At 46.6% G+C, this 14105-nt stretch overlaps 1 protein-coding gene across 11 annotated transcripts in view; it reads left to right on the top strand.

Annotated features, from left to right (window-relative positions):
- GRIN2B (glutamate ionotropic receptor NMDA type subunit 2B) overlaps positions 1–14105 on the top strand; it is a 227490-nt gene that overhangs the window by 18491 nt on the left and 194894 nt on the right. For 3 of the 11 annotated variants that reach the window (XM_048942795.1, XM_048942798.1, XM_048942817.1), the window contains one exon: positions 1635–2075. The gene's annotated coding sequence lies outside the window, so the exon portion shown is untranslated. The other 8 variants (XM_048942794.1, XM_048942842.1, XM_048942808.1 and 5 more) reach the window with 7 other exon arrangements.

The raw sequence follows: 14105 nt of genomic DNA, 5'->3' as shown, positions 1-14105 counted from the left end.
CAGAAAGGAGATGTGCGCAAACGCACTTTGCTTTCTGTTCAAACTGATTTTGCGTTGCTTAGCTTCCAGGGGGCTCCGAGAATAGCAATTAAAGCACTGGGCTTAATTGTGGAGTATCCAATTTGGATATTAGCGTTATCTCGACTCTCCTTTCTTCTCGTTCAGATCCAATTCCTCTGCTTGCCTGCTGGCAGGGCGCCTGTTCCTTTCTTCTTATTATTACTATTTTATGGTTTTTGTTAATATTTTATTTATTTATTTTTAGCATTCCTCTCCTCGTTCTCTTCCAACCACGCGGAGCGCTGCCCCCGTGGCCGCACCGCCAGAGCTCCGAGGCTCAGCCCCGGCTCCGCATCCCGCACCTCTACCCCACACCCGGGCTCTCCCTTCGCCCCCGCCGGGCGTCGGAGGCTGAGTACTCCCCCGGACGGCGGGGAGGGGTTCATCTCTCGATCCCTCTCTCTCTCTTCTCTCCTCCTCCTCTCCATCCTTTCCTGCTCTCCTGCCCAAGCCGTGATTTTTTTTTCTATCCCCCCTTCCCCACCATTTTCTGTGTGTGTATTTTATTCTTATTAATTATTAAGCTATTTTATGAGTTTGCCTTCGTGCTTTCTGCATGTCCGCAGAAGCTTTTATATTGCAGAGGATTTTTTAAAATATATTTTTAGGGTGATGCTCTGCACGCTTCCCCTTCCCCGCCCCATAGCTCCTACCCTGGCAGTACCGGAGGACAGGCAGAAGTTGGGCATGTCTGAGGCAGCTCAGCCTTGCAGGGAGAGAGGGGGGCAGTAGCTGCTCAGAGCAGCCTGGTGCTTGGAGAAGGATTTGACGGTATGTATGTGGGTCTGTGCTTTATGACAGCTGGAAGTATGATGGGAGGGGAAAGGGGGGGTTGGGGGAAATTGGGGGTGAAAGCCAACACAAAACACCTGCGAGTTCATTAAATAAATGCCTGCAGAGCTATAAACTTGCCCGTGTATGCTGGAGGTGGGGTAGGGGTACGCCTCCAGCGGCCCACCCCCTCCCCCCCAATGAAAAAAAAACAACAACAAAAAACCCAACCCCTGAAGAGCCAGTGGATGCATTCCCGTGGGGGTGATGCGCGCGCGCGTGTGTGTATTGGGAGGGGGGTGGGGGTGAGGGGCGTAGCGCGATCCGGCCACGTTGCAGGTGAAGCGGCCCCCCGTCACAACGCGTGTGCCCATTGAGGCGGGCAGCGGGGCCGGCAGCACTGCAGAGGGGTGGGCACGGCCCTCCGGGGGCTGGGCCTGGGGGTGGGCGCGATGCTGTGCGTGCGTGGGGAGGGGGCCGCGCCGAGCGGGGGGTGCGTTCGCTCGCTCGCTCGCTCGCTCGCTGCGATTCACATCGCGCCCGCTTTCCCGTCTCGTATGCATGCCTATCCCGGGAATGGTGTAGTCAGCCCGTAGCTGAATTATTTATAGACTCGTGCCAGCTGTTTTTTTTTTTTTTAATTTTATTATTATTATTATTTTTTCTGATCCTACTTGTGTGCGCCGTTGGGAAATGCGTTTTGCTTTCCTTTCTTCTCAATGCATGAATGTCTTGATCGGGGAGCGGTTTTTATCCCCTTCAGACCCCTCTAATAGCGAATTGATGCTCATTTTTCCCTTCAGGAAGGGGACGCTTTGAGGATAATCATGCTTCACAGAAGAACGGCACCGATCTCCAGTTGCTTTCAACACATCCTCCTCCACTAGGGCTCCAGGAAAGAGAAAAAGAGAAAATAATCATAAGAATAATCACCAAAAGGCAAAAGGAATGCTTACACTGGAACCTGCATTTGACGATCCTCACAGCTCGCACTGAATCTCCTCTGAAGTGATGCTCTCCAGCTTTTGAATTTGCACCGCTTCAAGACACAAGATTGCCACCAAGAATCCTTTTTTTTTTTTTTTTTCAGCCAAATAGGATTTTTTTAACTTGTTCCACAACTTTTGCCCCCTGACCCTTATTCTTCTTATGTGGATATGCAAGCAAGAAGAGGAACCTGGACATTCCCAACATGCTCTCTCCCTTGATCCGTCCGTCTAGAGGTTCTGCTTCTACAAACCAAGGTAGGGAATTTCCTGATGGTGTGTTCCTGGTGGCAGCCTGCTTTCTGCACACAGCCGTGCTCAGGGAAGACTACTCGCGGTAGAACAAAAGGTTTGGGGCTGCTGCTTGCAGAACCAGATAGAGCTCAGAAAGGAGGCAATGTTCACCAGACATGTTGATTCCCCGTTGGCTCATCAAATGGGAGATGCAGGGAAGGTGATGGGGATGCTCCCAGTTACATGCTGTGAATGGGGGGGAAAGTCCGTTGAGATTTTTTTTTTGGGGGGGGGGGGGGGCAGGGGGACAGGGGAGCTGTGTAGTTGAGATGCAGATTATGGGAGAAAGAACGTGGCTTTGGTAAAGGGGGGAAATGACAGTTATTTCCATCCATCCATCTGTACATTGGCTCTTTCTTTCCATCGGTTCAACAGCTCCGTGTCATGCCGTGATGTGAAAATAGAGCTCCTTAGGAACAATGGTAGATAAAAACATGCATGTTATGAGATGGGTGCTGCATTACTCCAGACCCACTCTGGCTTCTCCATCGTGAGTGGCCTACTGCGGGGCTGGGGGCCGCCTCAGCACCGCGGCAGGAGCCCGCCCAGCGCTGGGTGAGTGCGGCTGCTCGCGTGGAGGTGGAGGGCTATTTTAAGTCCAAGCACGTCAGGAGTCTTCACCCGAATCTACGAGGCAACGTATTTGGGCAACTTCACGTGTTTTAATCGATTCACCGCATTCCCCCCTGCTGTGGGCAGCCCCCTCCCCAGCCTGCTCGACCGGGCTTGCAAAATGGCTATCGTGCATCCAGCCACCGGTGCATCCTGAACATAGCATGCCATGTGAGCTTTTCCATAAGATGGTGGCAAGACAAAGGGAGCAGAGCGCTGGGGGGGTGCAGAGCATGCGGCCGCTGTGCCGCGCCCCGCTGAGAGCACCGGGTGAGAGGTGCTGAGCGTGTTGGGTCTATTTTAAGCTTTTAGCAGCATGCGTGGGGCTGCACGCCCTCACGACAGGTTAGAGAAGGGGTGATGGGTCTAAGCTTACTCTCCCTCCCAACCCCCTATCCCCTATGCTCACCCTTAGCCCCGGTGTGGGCTCCCTACAACCCTCCTTCTGCTTGGCACCCTGCACCAGATCCAGAGGCCTTCAGTGGGCGGGGGAGGCTCGCAGCAGCAGGAGGAGGAGGAGGAGGGAATAGGCTGTATCCTGCAGCCCCCTGCAGCCTTGCTGCTGTGAATGAGCTTGGGGAGCCCCCAGCTCCATGGCACACGGAGCGTTCTCACTCATCTTGGTCCTTTCAGTGGCTTTTTTTTTTTTTTTTTCCTTAGGGAGGGGTTTTGCTGGGCTATTGTTAAAAATGAAAACCGGGTCTGTGTGAAGGGGCTGAGAGCCACCTTCCCTGCCATATTCTGACTGTGCTTCTATAAATATCCAAGGCTTCCCAGGGTTTATCTGCGCCTGGATCCTCCCTGCCAGAGAGCTCCCTCCCTCTCCCTCCGCAAGTGGGAGTAGAAAGTTTACCTGCATGGGGAGAGGAGAGTGCATAGGAGCCTTTGTCCTGCTTCTAGGAGGAATTTCTCAAGCCCTGCATCTTGTACCTGCTGCTGGATCCTCCCAGGACCCCAGTGCTGTCCTCCTCACTCCGGTCTAATTTTCCCATGACAGCCTCTAAAAGCACAAGCCCTGAGGGTGGAGGGGATGCATTCCCATTCCTCAGTGAGCAGGGCCAGGGAAGAGGAGGGCAGATGCTAGGTATCCCCTGTTCCCAGGGTGGTTGGAGAGGCAGGTGGCTGGGCTGGGCTGTGGGATGCTGGATGCCTGCTACTGCCTGATGCCAGCCCTCCCTGAAAGCACTGGCCCCATTTAGGTCCCATATTACCCCATGGTACTTTCCAGAGGTGACCTGGTCCAGATTTGGGCGGTAGTGTTGGAGAGGGCTCTCACAGCTCTGCTGCTCATGGGGGCAGGAAGTGTGGGCCCACATCCTCACCCCCATTTTCCTCTCAGTCTCTCTTGCTGCTACCTTTGCTTAGGATTTTTTCCTCATTTTCCCTGCAAGTTTCAGCATGGGCAAAAGGCGGCACCCTCTGCTGTTGCCTCACTCTGCCAAGCATAGCCACCTCCAGGGAAGTGCAAGCATTGCATGGAGGTGTCTATTTCCCCTTTGGGCACACAGGGAGGGCTGGGTGCACAGCACCTCATGCTCTTAGGTTCTCAGTGCTGCCCTGCTGTCCAATCCGTAGTGATGTGGGGTGACCTGGTGCGCCCCAGCTGCAGTTCTGGGGAGTGCAGCCGTCATGCGTAGGTGTGAGGTGCTCCGTATGTGTGGGTGTGAGCAATTTGCAAATGCTTGCCTACGCCCCCCCAAAGCAGCAGTTCTTGCAGCCTCCACATCTCCTTGTTCTCTCTAGTCTCAGTGTGCAACAGCATGTCTCCCAGTACCTGGCATGGGTGTCAGGGGATTGGCAGAGAGTGGAATGGACACAGCGTGGGTGAGGAGACCTGCTTCAGCTTCACTCAGATCTGCCTTGGTGGGTGGAGGAATTTCAACAGAGAGAAGAAAAGAATCATGGCCAGAGCTCCTGTTCCTGTTATTGGGGATGCTGGGCTCTTGCCTGGCGGTGCACACCAGCCCATCTCAGCATGCTTGGGTCTTGGTGCCTCTTGTGATCCCTTTGTCAGTGAAACTACAGTTGGGCAAAGGAAGGCATCAGGAGCAGTCCCTGCTGTCCTCCTCTGGGCAGTGTTTTTGGGATATCTGTATTGATCACTGGTTTTTGCATTGTGTCTGCACATGCAAGAGCGTGATGGAGATGGAAAATGCAGAGCAGGGATAAAAATCCTAATTCTTGATCCTCATCAGCTCTTTGATCTGTTTCATGCTCTTTTTGGATTATCGGTGGCCTCTGTATAAAACTCTTATCAACCAACAAACCAGCATCCAATGCCCAACCTCTTGCCTACAGAGGGAGAAAGTTGCAGTGTTCAGTTTCATATTTCATCTGCTGCTGGAGTTGAGGTGGGTCTATTCCTCAGGCTTAGTTTGGAAGAGGGCAGGTGGATGCCAGTTCCAGTGCTGGAGCCGTTCTACATTAGCACATGGAGGTATGCTTGGACTCCCATGCTGGACTCTCACTACCTGGGCTGGCACCAGGATTTGGTGCTTTAGCACTTGTTGTCTCTGCAATAGCATGTGGGAGGTCTGAATTTGATTCCCAGTACTGTTCTCTCATAACCCCCATGCTGGCAGAGGATGAGGCTGTATAGGCAGTGCTGTTTGCCTCTGCAATGGGCTGCATTCCTTGCTGCTGTCTTTTACTCCCCTTAAGATGCATAAAAGCTCTTGTAAGATGGTCCAGTCTGAGGGCTATTCTCTAGAGATTCAACCTACATGGACTTCAGGGATGTCAGAGCCTCACTCTGCCTTTACTCCCTTTATCAGCATGATGTGGTGGGCAGCACGGAAGTTATGTTATAGCTGGAGAATATAAAATAAAATACCCTGAGTTGGAAGAGACTCATAAGGATCATTTAGGCTTACACCAAAAAGTGCCTTCATGTATTGAACTCAACTTATCACAAAGAATGGATCAGGTAATAGAAGAGATGGCTCTGTGTACTGGATGATATACAGTGGGATGCTGGTAGTATCCTCTGTGTCTGGCACCTGGGCTCCAGGATTGCCTGACTCTCCTGTGATCTGCTTATGAGACTTGGGATAGAAAAGCAGGCTGTGGATGGGTGAAATAAGGATAGTATTATCTGCTATTACTGTGACCTGTCCCCTACCCACCCATCTTCAAGATTTTATTCTAAGAACAACTCTCTCAATTAGTGGCTTCACGCAGTCAGACAACCCAGCTACTGCTCTGGCTAAGATGAAGCAGTTTGGAGATAGCAGTGCTGACGTATGTGGAAGGAGAACTAGAGGAAAATAAGACTTAAAGCTAATCATGGTCCTCCTGCTGTCATTACTTTCTTCCTTCCTCTTGTGTTTCTGCTTCAGCTGAGTGCGTCATTGTGGGAATGTAAAATATAATTTCTCCAGCCACCAAGGGGGCTCCAAGATGCACCTCTGGTGCATCTGCCTTGCTCCTCTGCTCATCAGAAGACAGGAGAGTAGGTTCTGGGCAGGTATGGGTTCTTACTCTGGAAAAATCAGTGGCATGGTGCTAACTGGGAGTCAGGACCCAGAAGGGCTAAATGCCCCAACTATATTTTTTTTCGGGGGAAAAAAAACAGCATGAAACAATGTAAACCAATCCCCTCCTTATGGTTAACGAGCTCATGGCTGCCATGAGGTGCAACCCACTGGCTTCCTGCTGGAGCTGTGTATTGGCAAGTGAGTGTGTGTCTGTAAAAGCCGACCAAGTGTGCATCCATGTGCCTTAGGTCACCTGCAGAGAAAAATCCCTGTGGGTTCTGGAACCAAGGTGTGGCACTAGGCAGTGCTGTCATCAAGTCAATCCAAACCATGGCTAATCGGGTCTCTTGAGGCTATCCTGCTCTTTGTTTAGCATTTGTTTTTTGTGGAAGCAGGAGAGAGAGCACTGGGCATGGTTTCACTAATTTATACACCGAATGTAGCTTAATGTGTGAAGAATAAAAATACTGCTTTCTCTGTACTCAGGGCTATAAGACAGGAAGAGGTGAAGGGGGTGTGCTCTGGCCAGCCAATGCATCCTAGCACAGAGGATATTTGGAGATTGTGCGGTAAGGTATGCTGGATGGATCTCTCTCCTTTAAACACAATCAAAGACAGTGTGTTTTGGAGCAAAAAATATACATGGATTGATTAAAATTCTGGCAAAAAAAAAAAAAAAAAAAGAGGAATTATGAATGAGAGTGTAGTTACTGGCTTAAGGTGAGGGATATGACGTTGAGACCTCTGCAGTGTTCGCTCCTTATTCTCTATCCTCCTGCTCAAGAAAGGCTCAAAACTGCAAAGAGTTGCTGAATGTGGCTTAGGTAAAGTGCTGGGTTTGCAGCTGCGAATACTGAGGATGCTCCTCTATTCCTAGAGTACATATAGTGTCACTAATATCAGTGTGTGTGTGATTGTGCTTAAACACCGACAGGGAAGAATCACTTTAAGGGGAAGAATGAGAATATGATCTTCATGGTCTGTTTGGTGGCAAGTCCTTGCTGATTGCCACCAAAACAGGCATGGGGCCCCATCAGTTTATCTGACCTGAATAAGCCATGAGCTAGTGTTCTGTTGCTCCTGCTGATCCCTGGCATGTTAGGCATGCAGGACCTTGCATCCAATTGATTCTCCAAGTGGTGAACACAAGAGACACCTCTGAAAGTAGCAGTCAGCTACACACAGCCAAAAGTGGTAGAGGCTGGCTAGTTGTGACAGGGAAACAGTTTGTGCTTAATGTACTCCTAGCCTTCATTTGAACCACTAACCAAAAAATGAATCATTCCAGTTACTGCCATCCTCCACTGAACCTTCTCTCCAGCCCATGCATGAGCTTTGTATGCAATCATTAATACAAAATAGTGAAATAATGTCTAATATCTACTTACGAGATGTGTAGTTAAGCCTCACTTAGATAACTGTGTTCTCTATGGGGGCTGTGCTTCTGAGAGAGGGAAGGACTGGAGAGGGCGTGGGGGAGTGAACAAAGGCAACAATCACAAATCAGAGAAAAGACAGGTAAAGAAAGGTTGGAAGAGTCTCAGGTCTGAAGAAAATACAGCTGTGGGTGGGTGCGTTACTGTCTGCAAACACATAAAAGACCATTACAGAAAGAGGACAGGGGCCAATTATTCTCATTAGTCACTGAGGATAGATTGAGAAATAAATGAATTTAAGATGAAGCAGAGAGAATAGAGATTAAACATAAAATTAAATGTTTACTGCAAGGATGGTTTAGGTGAAAGCAGAAGATGCTGATAAATGTGGCAGGAAGGCTCTGACTGAAGCTATTTAAAGCTGGATGTAGGTACTGAAATATCAGGTTTGTATCTAATAAAGCCTGCCTCAGGTGAACCATAGATCATAATATTTGTGTGCCTAACCAAGCAATTTTAGAAGAAAGTTAATGAGGTCAATCTGTTTAGAGTGCAGGAGACAGGGACCAACAGTCCAATTTGTGGAAATGCTCCCCACATGATTGGATCTGGCCCCGTTGCTTTAAATCTCACTTGGTACATGTAGGAGTCCATGTAATGGTATTGAATGGTGCCGTGGATTGAGCTCCACTCGAGGTGTGTAAAAGAAACTCCCCAGAGAGGTCCAGTTTTCCAGATCTCTGGTATCTTGTGACAGCATGTCCTGACCTGGGGAAGAGCTAGAGCTCCAGGATAGAAGTCTTTGCAGGAAGGACTTACAATCATGTTCTGCGTAAGTGATGTTTTAGCACTTGCAGGTACAATCATTGAATCCTGCAATAATGTGGGCTCTTCTAGACTGAGATTGTGTCCCTTACAGTAGGAAACTTCACCCATCTGTAGCCATTGCCTTCAAGATTTTACAGTAGCATAGCATCTGAATATGTCATATGACCAAGCCAGATACTGCAAGGGGAGGTGTTGTATGTTACAGCATGCTGAAGAACGTGAAAATACATACCTTATCATTTCATTATATGCTTCATCTTGCAAAATGAGCTATAGTTTAAAGATGCCTTATCCTTATCACTTTTACAGCTTGTTGAGGATAATTTGAGAATGTGGGGATCTGTAAGCATAGTGGTTTCTGAGAATCATCACTTCATTAAAGCCGTTCTCCATAGCTGCGTCTCTCTATGGTCTGAGTTGGAGAAACTACCTGTGTAGAGCTAGAGTTTGAATGGGAGGTTTTATTAAGAGGTTCAGGGAAGGCTCTCCTTACTTTCTCTTAGCTCACCTTACTACTCCTTACTACTCCTAGCTCAAACTCAGATGGAGCAAATGACATGTTGAACTGTCTTTTTTATTATACTGGAATTTAACATTTTATTTTTCACCTCTTTTTCTAATCTCTTTAGTAGGGTTGCCATGCACTGTTGAGGAGCTAGGACACACAACTCTTTCTTGTGGATGTATTTATAATTTCTTGCCAAGCATGGTCTCTGAAGAATTTGGAGGATTTTGCAAATGGAAATAAATACAAAAATTAGAAAGTCAGTATTTCTAAACAGACCAGAAGATGAGATGGTTTCTAGGAGCCAAATGAGACAGATAAGGTTTTGTGTCATGAACCTGCTGATAATTTACTAGCACAACTGCCATGTCCTACATCACAGCTGATTGCCTAATGAACAGCAAATTGTTTTCAGGTGATAGAGATAATAGCCTAATGATATCTGGAGGCAGCTGTGACTGTGTATTGCCTCCAGCTGTTGGCCATGAGCAGGACACAGCAGATATGGGTAAGAAAGAGGTAAATCTCAAAATCTGCTGTTATGGTCTCCCACGATAAAGGATTGTGATTTCCTTCTGTTGTGTGGGACCTCTGCTGCACAATCATCTCCTGCTGGGAAGCTCCTGGAAGTGGATGGTGGAAAGTCTTCTAGGAGCTTAAAGCTGGCTTTGATTCTGAGGGTAATCCTGGATCTTTGGTGTCTGAGGTTGGATGCTTTTGAAGTCAGAGTGGTGAGAAAGGCAGCTCTATTGATATATGGAGGGGAGTGGGTGGGCTGACAGCTGTTCCAGGAGGAGGATGGAGAAAAGGTTGCTGCTTTGGATGTCTTTGTGCCAGGTAATGTCGGATATTAATTAAGTATACATGACTGGTTTGCTGGCGAATTTTCATTACTGAACTCTGATGATAAATGCATTTGAAGTGCATTGTGGCAGAGGAAATGTACAAAAATGCACTAGCTTGCAGCTACTTGCACTTAAACATACACTTGCTTGGAAAGCACATAAGAAGGATCTGCACATCCCTGCACCCCTTTCTCTTCTCTGTATTTCTCTGGTGTCACTGCTTGCTGTAGTCAGTGGCCTGAGCATCTCTGGGGAGATTCCCTCATGTCAGACGTGTTTCAGCAGAGTCAGGCTGAAACATCAGAGCCTGACAATCCCCAAGGGAGAGGCTAATGAAAGCGACAGGATGACATAATCTGTTCTCTTTGTCTCTCCTCTCCAGTGCTTCACGTTTTTGGTGCACCTTGAAATTTTCTTCAAATTTATTGCTGAAGAAGTGAATATTAGATGAGGACATGCTCTAAAACTAATGCCTCCTATTTTATGATGTTGGTCCACAGTGTCAGAGGCAGGTGGTGGTGAGATGGCAGTAGAGGTCTAACCTTCCTGAAATATCCCATTACGTTTTATTGCAGTGTGACAGATGGCAGCAGAGGGGCATTCTGACAAAATGGCATCTGATATGGAAGCATGCGTGAAGCAAATATTTGTTGTTGAGTCATTCCATGTAGAAAAAATGGCACCCATTGGCATTCATTGACACTTGCCAAATGTTTATAGAGGCCAAATAGTGGGTGTTGCACAGTGTGGTGGTAGGTGGTGTGTTTCAGCAGTGATGACAGTGGATCTCCTCCACTGGTGCTGATTTTTATGAGTGTGGTATGCAGGCTCTCGTGAGTCGCCGGTGAAAAGCCATAGCTAATGGTGATGCTTGTGTTGAAAAATACTATTTTGTAGCTGAGAATTTGCTCTATCAAATAGTGTTACTGTGCTCTTTGTAACTGGTGTAGTTTCCATGGAAATAAATAGGAGGTGTTAATTTCGGAATGACCCACATATATGATTAAAATTGCAAAGATAGTGTTCTGAAAAGTTGAAGTACAAAACCAGCTTGGATGTGACCTGAGGTACCACATATTCAAGTATGCTAGGAGGAAGCTTTTAAATCTCCATCTGGAAGTAGCGAAGTGGTAAATGCAAAAGCATAAACGGGATCTTAGAAAAGGCAGTATGATCGTTTCATTATGTGATAGGGGGCCCGTGTGCTAAACAGGAGGAGATGAAAGCTAAGTAGCTTAGAAAAATAGATAGCTGTGGGATAGCTGCTTTGAAAGACAGTGACTCTCACAGAAGGCTCTCTCTGAATCTCTGGTTTGGAAGTTTTGTGAACTTTCAAACCAGGGACTCAGAGAGAACCGTTAAGACTCGTGCTTCATCCCCTTTCAATTTGAATGATTTCAGTGGAAAGTAATGGGGCTAAAAGGCTCTTTGAACCACAGAGACTGGAGAATTTAGCAGGATCCAAATGCCTGTGCTTCAGCGCTCTCTGAAGCAGGAGCTGTGTGCCCGCAGCAGGTATCTGACTTGAGCAACTCTGTGCAATGCATTGATGTTTTTTTTTCATCAGAGAGAGGAATAACTTTCAGAAAGTAGGAGGGACACAATAGGAGACCACTGTTGGTTAGCAGCATACCTCACCTAATTCCTCTCACACTTCTCCGTTAGGACATTAAGTTGAAATTGTGTTCTGGCTTTTCCTTGATCACTGCTTGTCAGAAAGAGCCCTGATTTCAGCTTATGATGTCAGAAGTGGTGATTAAGATTTTTGGCAGGAGAGATTTGTAATGGAGCAGACGTACCAGGAAGCGGATTGATTGCCCCACCAAAATAAATATCGTTTTCATAGATCTTGCTAGTTCCGTGCTGAAATTATCTTGATCAGTAAGCAGTAAAGTAACTAGGTTTTGGGTGACGCATTCCTGTTCTGCATACCTTGGAGTGGGGACTTGTTCTAGTCAGCATGAGGGCCTGGGCTCCTGGGTCCTCTGCAGTAATGCTTTCTCAGTTGGAGCTTTTCCACTTGGAGCTGTTCTACTTTATATAAATGCCTATTCATTGTGCTGGAGAGGGAGTGCTCTAACGACTGGGCTGTGGAAGTATTCTGTTTCTTTGGCCTGGCATAAAGTAATTACTTTATATAAAGGAAAATGACTTCAGCATGAAAGAAATGGAGAAGCACTTTCCATAGCCCAGAGGCTGTGGAGTCCTCTGAGATACGGGAGACCCACGAGCTAATTATTCCTCCAAACTAGCAGTGAAGGTTTCTTCTTGTTCTGCTTTGGATACATTTGTATTTCCCAGTGACAGTAAGATGTTTCTTTTTACATCCAGCTCCGGTGCAAACTCAAGGTGGGAGAAAATGTGATAGGAGGAGGTGAATTCCTAAGGGACCTGACCCTCAAGCAATTGCTCTTAAACAAAGAATGAGGGATGAGAACTACAGAGACTCTGGGACAGAAAACTGGAGTTACTGAAGAATTTTCTGTGATGTGCAGGCAGCTCTTTAAAGTTGTCTCCAGATCTTTAAAATCACTTGGGATTTTCATTCCAGCAGTTTGTATCCCTTGGTGTATCCCCTCTTGTCGTTCACTATACACTGGCTTTTATAAGCTTGGTGAGATGTTTGACTTTTATGTGGAGAGGGAGAGCATTTGCAAAAGCTAACACTAGCTGTAGGGGACTTGCTTCCTGAGGATCTCCACTGAGTCAGAGGAGAAAGAGGGAGTCCCTTTGGAGAGCAGAAGCCCAGTGGGCATGCTCCAGGTTTCCATTTGGAGAAGCTAATCTCTCTTGATGACAAAGGCAACCTATATAGATGAGCTTCCTAAAGTCCTTTAAGTCAATAGTTTGCTGTGTGTGTGTACATGCTAAGGATGTTCTAGACAGGGACTGGAAGAGGCAGGAACTGTATTGTCCTTGCATCAGTCAGTTAGGAACAGTCAGGAGCTGGGAGGATCCTGGGTCGTCTGATGTTTATTTTTTCACCATAGGAAAACTGGCTACTTGATAGTCCATCTCTTTTTGAACACAAAGGTCTGGAGGTTCCCCAGTCTTGTTCTGGTGTAAATGGTTCCCAAATGTGATTTGAATTTGCAAGAAACAATGATGTTCATGTAGCTGAATCAGTCCATACAGCCCATACATTATCTCTGGACTCCTCAGTCCTGGATTTCAAGCCATAAAGTAGCAAGTTGGCAGAAGAGCTTCCTTAACATGATGAGGTATCATAGGGCTGGTCCTTGGCACCCGACAGAGAACTGTCCCTCAGGATGCTGCAGGTTAAGGAGGGTTGGCCAGGGCTTACTTCATCGATAGCCAATGCTTCCCAGGAGAGAATTGGCGTAAGAACAGCATTTAATCATGCATCTTTGTACATATATGTTTGTGTAAATCTAAAGGCGGTGCCCATTTCCACCAAGGCAGATGTTTAATGAGAAATACTGCTTGCACGATGAAGCATAAAAATGGAGCAAAACAGAAAATTAGAGCTAAAGTTTGCCCCAGCGGTCTAACGGGGACTTTTTAAGTGCACAGGGTAATACAGATATCCGTGCATCTTCTCTTAATTAATTGTCTTCCCTAATAGAGTAGTTTGTCAACTGTGTCAGAACAAATTATGATGTGTACCTACATAAGAGTTTAGCTGCAGATCAGAAATGGGACCTGGTGTCCCTTTGAAGTTGGACAGAATCCTAGCATTGGCTCTGCTGAGGGCTGGACCAATTTTGGATGTCTCTGTGGTACTAGACGTAATTCCTTGACTTTATTTTTAATCAGCTTCATTTCAAAATATTATTGCTTATAAGCTTGTTCTGCTTTTTTTCATCTGAAGAGCATCTTAGCTATGGAGGTACTGTCTACACTGTTATTTTGATGCCTGCCATGAATGCTGTTTAAATTTTTCACGTTAGCTACATACAGCAGCTGCTACTTTTTGTCTTTGATTTATTTTTTTTTTTAAAGCATTAAATGACACGAAATTTAGCAATACCAACAGATTCATCAACATTTCTTTTGCTATATAAATTTTCAGGTGTTTTCAGGACACCCTAATGTATTGCTTTTTCTGCAGTATGAAACAGCAGTAAGCATAGAATCTGGTTGAAATTCAGTGTGGGGATAAGATTAAGTTGTGTCATGTTTCCTTCCCCAAATCCTCATGGACTATGTCTGGAGGAGAAAAATCAATGACTCTCTGGTAAGAACTGCATAAAATGGCTGCATTTGGCATCTCTGTTTTTTCCATTAGAATAGAAATTGAGACTTTTAAAGCAACTTAATCCTATTTTCTTATAGTCTGAATGAATTTGAAAGAAAAGTAGACTGTCTTAAAAGTTGAAAGACAAAGCTTG

Source organism: Lagopus muta, chromosome 1 (genome assembly GCF_023343835.1).
Source record: "Lagopus muta isolate bLagMut1 chromosome 1, bLagMut1 primary, whole genome shotgun sequence".
NCBI lineage: Eukaryota > Metazoa > Chordata > Aves > Galliformes > Phasianidae > Lagopus > Lagopus muta.
The sequence above is the reverse complement of the archived record's forward strand: the minus strand, read 5'-3'. Positions and strand labels throughout refer to the sequence as shown.